Source organism: Cherax quadricarinatus, chromosome 29 (assembly GCF_038502225.1).
Source record: "Cherax quadricarinatus isolate ZL_2023a chromosome 29, ASM3850222v1, whole genome shotgun sequence".
Lineage (NCBI taxonomy): Eukaryota > Metazoa > Arthropoda > Malacostraca > Decapoda > Parastacidae > Cherax > Cherax quadricarinatus.
Window position 1 is genome coordinate 23,513,293 of NC_091320.1, and position 9,772 is coordinate 23,523,064.

Below are 9,772 nucleotides of genomic sequence, written 5' to 3' on the forward strand. Positions count from 1 at the left end.
CCACCCACACCCCCACCCACCAAAACCACCACCCACAACCCCACCCACCAACACCACCACTCACACCCCACCCTCCAGCACCACCACTCACATCCCCACCCTCCAACACCACCACTCACACCCCCACCCTCCAACACCACCCACACCCCCGTCCTCCAACACCACCACTCACACCTCTACCCTCCAACACCTCCCACCCTCCAACACCACCACCCTCCAACACCACCACCCTCCAACACCACCACCCTCCAACACCACCACCCTCCAACACCACCACTCACACCTACCCTCCAACACCACTTACACCCCCACCCTCCAACACCACCACTCACACCCCCACCCTCCAACACCACCACTCACACCCCACCCTCCAACACCACCACTCACATCCCCACCCTCCAACACCACCACTCACACCCCCACCCTCCAACCCCACCCACACCCCGTCCTCCAACACCACCACTCACACCTCTACCCTCCAACACCTCCCACACCCCCACCCTCCAGCACCACCACCCACACCCTCACCCTCCAACACCACCACTCACACCCCTACCCTCCAACACCACCACTCACACCCCCACCCTCCAACACCACCACTCACACCTCTACCCTCCAACACCCCCACCCTCCAACACCACCACTCACACCTCTACCCTCCAACACCCCCACCCTCCAACACCACCACTCGCACTTCCTCCCACCAACACCACCACTCGCACCTCCTCCCACCAACACCACCACTCACACCCCCACCCTCCAACACCACCACTCGCACTTCCTCCCACCAACACCACCACTCACACCCCCACCCTCCAACACCACCACTCGCACTTCCTCCCACCAACACCACCACTCACACCCCCACCCTCCAACACCACCACTCGCACTTCCTCCCACCAACACCACCACCCACAACCCCACCCTCCAACACCACCACTCACACCTACCCTCCAACACCACTTACACCCCCACCCTCCAACACCACCACTCACACCTACCCTCCAACACCACTTACACCCCCACCCTCCAACACCACCACTCACACCCCCACCCTCCAACACCACCACTCACACCCCCACCCTCCAACACCACCACTCACACCTACCCTCCAACACCACTTACACCCCCACCCTCCAACACCACCACTCACACCCCCACCCTCCAACACCACCACTCACACCTACCCTCCAACACCACTTACACCCCCACCCTCCAACACCACCACTCACACCCCCACCCTCCAACACCACCACTCGCACTTCCTCCCACCAACACCACCACCCACAACCCCACCCTCCAACACCACCACTCACACCTACCCTCCAACACCACTTACACCCCCACCCTCCAACACCACCACTCGCACTTCCTCCCACCAACACCACCACTCTCTCTTCTTCAACGCTCTATTTCCTCCCATGCTACCCTCTGTTTCACCTTCATAACGTTATGCACTCTTTACTCAACTACAAACACACATACACCTCAAACACAACAGTATATCCTAATATAGGATAAATCTCCAATACCTTTAGTGGTATATCCCGGATTGTTCACCCAGAGGTGAAAACATATGGAAAATGAAAATATCAATAAAATTTTCTCGACAGCACTAGACAATGGTGAAACTCAACACCAGACAGCTGTGTTCTTATCTATAATGGCTTCTGAATTTTTTGCTTTATAGCTTATTCTAACAAGTGGTTAAGCTGAATGCTCGCTTTATCCACCCGTTGTTTAATAACATATAACTTCCCTGTTTTACAGCAAGCTATCCCATCTCTCTTGTCAAGATCCTCTGTATAGTGTAAGCCTCTCAAGGGAGGTTCCTTGACGCTGGTGAGGGGCTCTTGATTTAGGGAATTGGATCTGTGCTCCAGTTCCTTGAATTGAGCCTGAATGCTTCCCCTCCCTTCCCCACATGCGCTGCATAATCCTACGGGTTTAGCGCTCCTCCATGATTATAATAATAATAGTATATATAGAGTAAGTTGAGCTACGTATTTAGCTGTTTTACCTTTAAAGGTTTAAATAATAAGATATTACAAGGACCCCAGTGGAAATGTCATTTTGACTTTTTTTTTTTTGGTTATCCTAGGTAATTTATAATATGTATGATAATTACACTCATGTGTGGTATAAACGTTATATATATATACACACACACACTGATGTCTGGCTGAAGGAGACTCGAACCTACGAACCTTGGAACAAGGTACGCAGTGCTATACCATTCTCACCACACCAGAGATCAGTGTTTGTTTATATTTCGCCTGCTCTTGCAAATTCCTTGCATTGTTAAAATCTCTAGTAAGGTCTGATGCATGCAGGGAATGAAATGAAAAGCTGTAAGCCTTCTCCCTGAAAGCTGGCTGCCTTGGATCAAAGTCTAGCGCAAGCTGGACTCCAAGGTATTGGTCCAGTGTGGTGAGATTGGTAAGGCATTGCATACCTTGTTCCAAGGTTCGTAGGTTCGAGTCTCCTTCAGCCAGAGATCAGTGTTTGTGTATATTTCGCCTGCTCTTGCGAATTCCTTGTATGTATATATATATGTCGTGCCGAATAGGCAGAACTTGCGATCTTGGCTTAAATAGCAACGCTCATCTTGCCATATAGGACAAGCGAAAATTTGTGTATTCAATAATTTCGCCAAAATCATTCTGAACCTAACGAAAAAAATACATTTCACTGTGTTTGTTTAGTATTAAATTATTGTAAACAAATCTAAAATATATTTGGTTGGGTTAGGCTAAAATAAATTGTTCTTGTTATAATGAGGTTAGGTAAGTTTTCTAAGATTCTTTTGGTGCAAAATTAAAATTTTTTACACCAACATTAATGAAAAAAATATATCTTTAAACGTATAAGAGACACTTTTAGAAAGGATTTAATTTTAAGTGAGTTCTTGCTAATTGACCAGTTTTACATATTCGGCACGACATATATATATATATATATATATATATATATATATATATATATATATATATATATATATATATATATATATATATGTCGTGCCGAATAGGCAGAACTTGCGATCTTGGCTTAAATAGCAACGCTGATCTTGCCATATAGGGCAAATGAAAATTTGTGTATGTAATAATTTCACCAAAATCATTCCGAACCTAACGAAAAAAATATATTTCACTGTGTTTGTTTAGTATTAAATTATTGTAACCAAGTCTAAAATATATTTAGTTGGGTTAGGCTAAAATAAATTGCACTTGTTATAATAAGGTTAGGTAAGTTTTCTAAGTTCCTTTTGGTGCAAAATTATAAATTTTTACGTCAACATTAACGAAAAAAATATATCTTTAAACGTATAAGAGAAAATTTTAGAAAGGTCTTAATTTTAAATCATTCGCCGCTTGGCTTGACCTGAGCAGAGTGCGGACGTGTGACTACTGCCCTCTGCTGGCCATTGGAGGAGACTTATATTTTCACAACATGGCGCAGTCTGTGAGAAGGCGTTTGCACACGGTGTGCATTGAATTGTTGTGTGGTGCGATAACGCCTCAGTCTGCACAAGTGCTTTTACCGCAAATTATCCGTGACACCTATGGTGTTTCGGATCAAGAACTGTATGGTGTGGCACTAAATGGTGCCTATCGTATTTTCGTCAAGCTGAGATCAGCTGGACTGTATGAACGGCTGGTTGACAAGTACCAGGACAGGAGCGTGGATGTTAATTCAGCGATACGTGTTCGACTAATCGACGTGTCTAAGCATTACACATGGGTGAAAGTCCGAAATGTGCCATTTGAGGCGGACGAGACTGATCTGCGGTATGTATTTGAACAGTATGGACCTGTACACCTGGCTATGGCTGGTAAATGGACGGATGGGGGGTATGCCGGCTTGCCGGATGGTACGTTCACGATCAAGATGGCGTTGAGGCATGCCATCCCGTCTTACGTCATACTGGAACAGGTAATGATGTACTACGCTGGGCAGCAGAAGACGTGTAGGTTATGTGGTGCCTATGACCATATGGCGGCCCAGTGTGGGAGATGGCAGCGGAGAAAGGACCTAGGTAGTGAGATGGTGAAAGAGCCAGAACCAGAGGTGGGTCATGCTGATGAGTCACCTGTACATAGAAGTGGCACTTCCTGGAGTGAGGAAGTGGAGCGTGAGCTGCCACTGGTGGGTACCAGCCCATCACTGTCACAGTTAGTGGGAAGTGAGGCATCTGCCTTGGAGAACGGGAAGACTGTGCAGATTGGTGACGTGCGGGTAGAGGGAGGCCTACTGGTGAACGTGCAGGAAAAATCCTTTGAGAAGCAGGTTTCTGAGGATAACTTGAGTATGGTGAGGAGTACCGTTCAGATTGAAGATGAGCAACTTGGAAGATTGGCGAACATGGCAGATGACTCCCCAGGAGTGGTGGAAGTGATTGAGGTGACTGCTGAGATTCACAGGGAGGCATCCAGTGAGTTAGAAATGGATGCAGAGTGTGTCAACCATAAGAGGGCGGCGACATATTCTGACTCGGATGATGTTTTGACCCCGGCACAGAGACTGGGGAAAAAGCCGTGGGTTGATGTGGTGCGTGGGAGCACTAAAAGTATGCCTGGTCAGGTGTTGGATCAGGGGAAGCCACCAGTGGGCAGTGGAGAGAAAAGTGGACGAAGCAGACACACTGAAAGCGTGTCAGTGAAAGGTGAAAAGGGGCAGAGGGTGAAATCACATAAGTAGGTTTCCGGTGCATGACAGTGAATATTAATGGATTGTGTGCGAGTGAGAAGCGTCTGTGGGTAAAGGGATTTTTAAGACGTTATGCTATAGACATTGTTTTTGTGCAGGAACATAATTTCAAGCTGGGAAAGGAATTGGAGGTGGATGGGTACAGAGTGTTTGTGATGTATTCGGAGCGAATGAAGGGAGGGCTGGGAATCCTGATCTGAGAGACGAGCCCGTTTGTTGTTCTTAGGAGTGAAGGGGGGGGTCGTGTGTTAAGAATAGATGGGTGGTGGAGAGGTGAGCGGATGGCAGTCGTTTGTGTGTATGTGCCGGCTGAGAATGATGTAAGGGTAAAGAATGAATTTGTGAATAACGTATTGGTATATTATTTGCGGTCATTACCGTCAGTGACAATAGTTGGTGGCAACTGGAACTGTGTGGTGCGCAGGAAGGATGTGGAACCGAGAGGGGCAGGGTGTTTTTTGGCAGGTTTAGGGGATCTATTGAGAGGTGTGGGATTGAGGGATATAGTTGATGGAGGGGATTGCGAGATAGAGCACACATTTCATAGAAAGGGATATGCTGCACGATTAGATAGGTTGTATGTGACAAGGGGAGTGAGGGTGACGCGGGTGCAGATGGTGAATGTCGTTTATTCAGATCATAGGGCGGTTTATGTTGATTTAAATTGGGATGGTTTGCCTAAGAGATATTTGGGGTACTGGAAGCTGAATGTACGACTACTGGGTGAGGGGGTGGAGGGAGGGGATTTTGAAAGTTTGTGGGAGGACTTATGGGGTGGGGGTAAGAGTGCAAGCGATTTATTGGGGTGGTGGGATGGGGTTGCGAAGACGAGGATCAGGCAATACTATGTGCGAAGGGGAAAGAATGAGGCATGGATGACATATGGGCTTCAACAGTATTTAGAGGGGCGGTTGCAGGGTTGTTATCAGAGGGGTGCTGTGACATGTGTGTATCCAATGGAGGAAATTGAAGCATTAAAGTGGCAGATAAGGGATATGCACAATGAGAGATTTGATGAGGCGAGGGTGCAAGGTGGGTTAGAGGAGGCGATTTGGGGTGACAGGCCGTCAGCCTGTGTGTTACGGGGTCAGCGGAGATGCAGGTTGGCAATGGAAATTGATAAGCTGGTAGTACACGAGAACTTAGGTGGGTATACGAAGGGTCAGGAGTTGAGAACTACTGAGGGTATGAGTGGTTTTATGGATAGTTGGTTTGGAAAATATTTGCGGAGTGTAGGAGTGAACGGTGAGGATTTAGAGAGATTGGGAGAGAATGTATCTTGTGTGCTGAGTGGAAGTGATCGTATGGCATTGGGAGGTGATATTGAAGAGGGGGAGGTATGGAGAGCTTTGGAGAATATGGCGAGAGGTAAAGCGCCAGGTATAGATGGGTTACCTTGTGAATTCTATGTGAAGCATTGGAGTGTGTTGAAGGATTTTTTAGTGAACCTGATGAATGTGATGAAAAGTGAGGGGAGGATGGGTGAGTTGCAGCGTACTGCAGTAGTAGTATTGATTCCAAAAGGGAAAGGCCCTACTACAGTGCAGAACTACAGGGCGTTGTCGTTGTTATGTGCTGATTATAAGATATTCGCAAAAATCTTGGGGAACAGGCTGAAGTGAGTGATAGATAGAGTTGTTGCGAGAGGTCAGTATGGGGTGCCTGGAAGGACGATGTATGAGGGACATGGAATAATAAAAGATTTTGTGGAAAGTATGGAGGGGGAGAATGAAAGGGGGGGAGGTGTCTTAGCATTGGATTGGCAGGCTGCGTATGATTGCGTAGAACGAAAGGCACTGTGGCATATCTTACGGAGGCAGGGTTTTGGGGAAGAGATGGTACGTTGGATTAAGACTTTATATAATAGGGTAGGTGTACGTGTGCAGGTGAATGGAAAATTGGGTGAGTGGGTTTCAATGGGTAGAGGCATAAGGCAGGGTTGTCCTCTGTCTCAACTGTTGTTTGCTTGTATACAGGACCCTTTTTATAGGGCAGTGGGGCGATGTTTAGGGGTGGTACGTGGTGTGGAGAATGGTGGGATGGGAATAATAGGGTATGTGGATGATACAACAATTCTAATGAGCAGGGAGGAAAGTTTACATGAGGTGGAGGATGTAATTGGTGGTTTTGAAGGTGTTACAGGTTTAAAAGTGAATGTGGAGAAATCGAAATTATTGGTCTTAGGGAATTGGGTAGGGAGGGCACGATGGGAAACAGCTGTGCGTTGAACATCAAAATGGTATACAATACCAACAGGTTGTTAGGTAAGACACATATGCAACAGTTAGACAACTTTATTCCGAAACGTTTCGCCTACACAGTAGGCTTCCTCAGTCGAATACAGAAAGTAGGCAGGAACAGTAGAGATGTGAAGACGATGTAATCAGTCCATCACCCTTAAAGTCGTAGAATTTGAGGTTGTCAGTCCCTCGGCCTGGAGAAGTTCAGTTCCATAGTCAGGAACTATCTGAAGATCAAGCGACAGTGCGGAGACTTAAATACTGTCGGAAGGAGAGGTGCAGTATTTAAGTCTCCGCACTGTCGCTTGATCTTCAGATAGTTCCTGACTATGGAACTGAACTTCTCCAGGCCGAGGGACTGACAACCTCAAATTCTACGACTTTAAGGGTGATGGACTGATTACATCGTCTTCACATCTCTACTGTTCCTGCCTACTTTCTGTATTCGACTGAGGAAGCCTACTGTGTAGGCGAAACGTTTCGGAATAAAGTTGTCTAACTGTTGCATATGTGTCTTACCTAACAACCTGTCGGTATTGTATACCATTTTGATGTTCATCTTGTCAGACACTGCAACACGTGGCATCTTGGTACTGAAAACACCTTGGACAAGCTTTTCAAGTGAGAAGGGTTGGATCTGAGAGGGACATGACCTCTCAGTTGCCTCTCACTACTACTACTACTACTACTACTACTACTACTACTACTACTACTACTACTACCCTGCACCTCTCCTTCCGACAGTATTTAAGTCTCCGCACTGTCGCTTGATCTTCAGATAGTTCCTGACTATGGAACTGAACTTCTCCAGGCCGAGGGACTGACAACCTCAAATTCTACGACTTTAAGGGTGATGGACTGATTACATCGTCTTCACATCTCTACTGTTCCTGCCTACTTTCTGTATTCGACTGAGGAAGCCTACTGTGTAGGCGAAACGTTTCGGAATAAAGTTGTCTAACTGTTGCATATGTGTCTTACCTAACAAGCTGTGCGTTGGTGTGTGGTGGATAGACTAAAGGTGTGTGGGATAATTTATATGGGGAAAGCCGGGGAGGCACGGATGCTTAATTCTGGGAGGGCAGTGGATAGGTTGGTGGGTAGGTTAAATGCTTTGAGACCCTTGCATTTGACGATACATCAACGTGTAATAGTGGTGAATGTGATGTTATATAGTATGGTCTGGCATGTGGCAGCAGTATATCCGTTGGCAGGACCGGACATTAATAGAATGCTAAAAAAGGTTTTTCGATATATGTGGGGTTCTGGGTGTGATTGGTTGGGTAGAAGTGTTGTTATGCTACCGGTCGACAAAGGTGGATTGGGTTTAATAGATATAAGATTAAGGGTTAAGTGTATATATTTGAAGAGGGGGTTTCTCCGAGTGGAAGGTCGTGTGGGGAAGGGTGTGCAAGCATTATATGAGGAGGCACGAAGGTGGTGGGTAGGATCAGAGATGAGAGAGTGTGAGGATGTGCTGCGAGCTTTATTGTATGTTAGAGATCCGTCTAGGATACGGGTAGGTGTTCTGGAGCGTGCTGTAGGGGTGAGGGTGATTGCAAATGTTGAGGGCATATACCCAATGTATGCATGGGGAGATATTTGGGTAAGGTTGCAGTTGGTGCGCATCAGACCAAGAGTGAGAGAGGTAATGTTTCGTTTCCTTCATGGAATATTGCCGTCTGGTGTGGTGCTTCGGGAGAGAGGGTTGATGGTGGAGGACGTATGTAGGGTGTGTGGGGATAGGGAGACAGCTTTTCATGTAGTATATTTTTGTAAAAATTTGGAGTGTATACGGGAGTGGATGGGTGGGATTTTGAGGAGGGTGGGTGGGGGAGGGATATCGGTATTAAGGGCATTGAGTTTAGATGTGGGAGGTGTGGAAGAGTCTGTGCAGCGTGCTTTGGTGTACATCATAGCGGATTTTGTTTTCGTATCATGGGCCATGAGGGGTAATGGGGATTGGATGGTGCGAAAGAAGGTATTGGCTGCAACAATGTACAAAACACTTAGTCGTAATAGGGGGATATATGGAAGTAGATGGGAAAGGGTTTTTCCTGAAGGATATCGAAGTATGAATGTCAGAGGTTTGTTGGCGGAGTGAGGGAAAAAAAAAAAAAAAAAAAAAAAAAAAAAAAAAAAAAAAAAAGGGGGGGGGGGGATGTGTTTGGATTTTCAGGGGTTGCACCGGGCTCGTCTCAGAATTTGGGAATGTATGAGGAGTTCCGTGATATGGTGTGAAATGGCAGCGTAGTTGTGGAGTGTGTTTTAAGTAAGTTTGTGGTGGTGCGTAAGGGAAAAGTTGTTAAGATTTTTATGGACATGGAAATGAGCAATATTTGTGTGCATGTGTAAAGTATACGGTCATACTCAGGATGGTTTACTGATGTTTGTTATGGATAAGTTAAATTTGGAATATATAATGTATTATCAGGACTGGTGGTTGTATTAAAGCAAAGGACATGAGGGCGTGATAAATATTCTGTGTACCAAATGTACTGCTAATAATAAGATAATACAATGTGTGTGATTTTTATCATACATCAAGTGTATATAGCAGTATGTAAGAGAGAATTTCATGTACTCAGTATGGGTTGTATATTAGTATTCGGTGAAGTTCAATGAATATTATTGTCGAGTGATGGGTATATAAGGACGTGTTCATGTACAATGTGTTAAGTAGGGTTAGGATGGTGAGGCAAGAACTGCTGCGGTCTGTAGAATAAGAATATAGTCTTGTTTAAGTTAATGTTTAATAGTAATGACTATGTATATTTCATTATATGGTAGAAGAAGTTTGTTACTCAACACTGGAAATTATA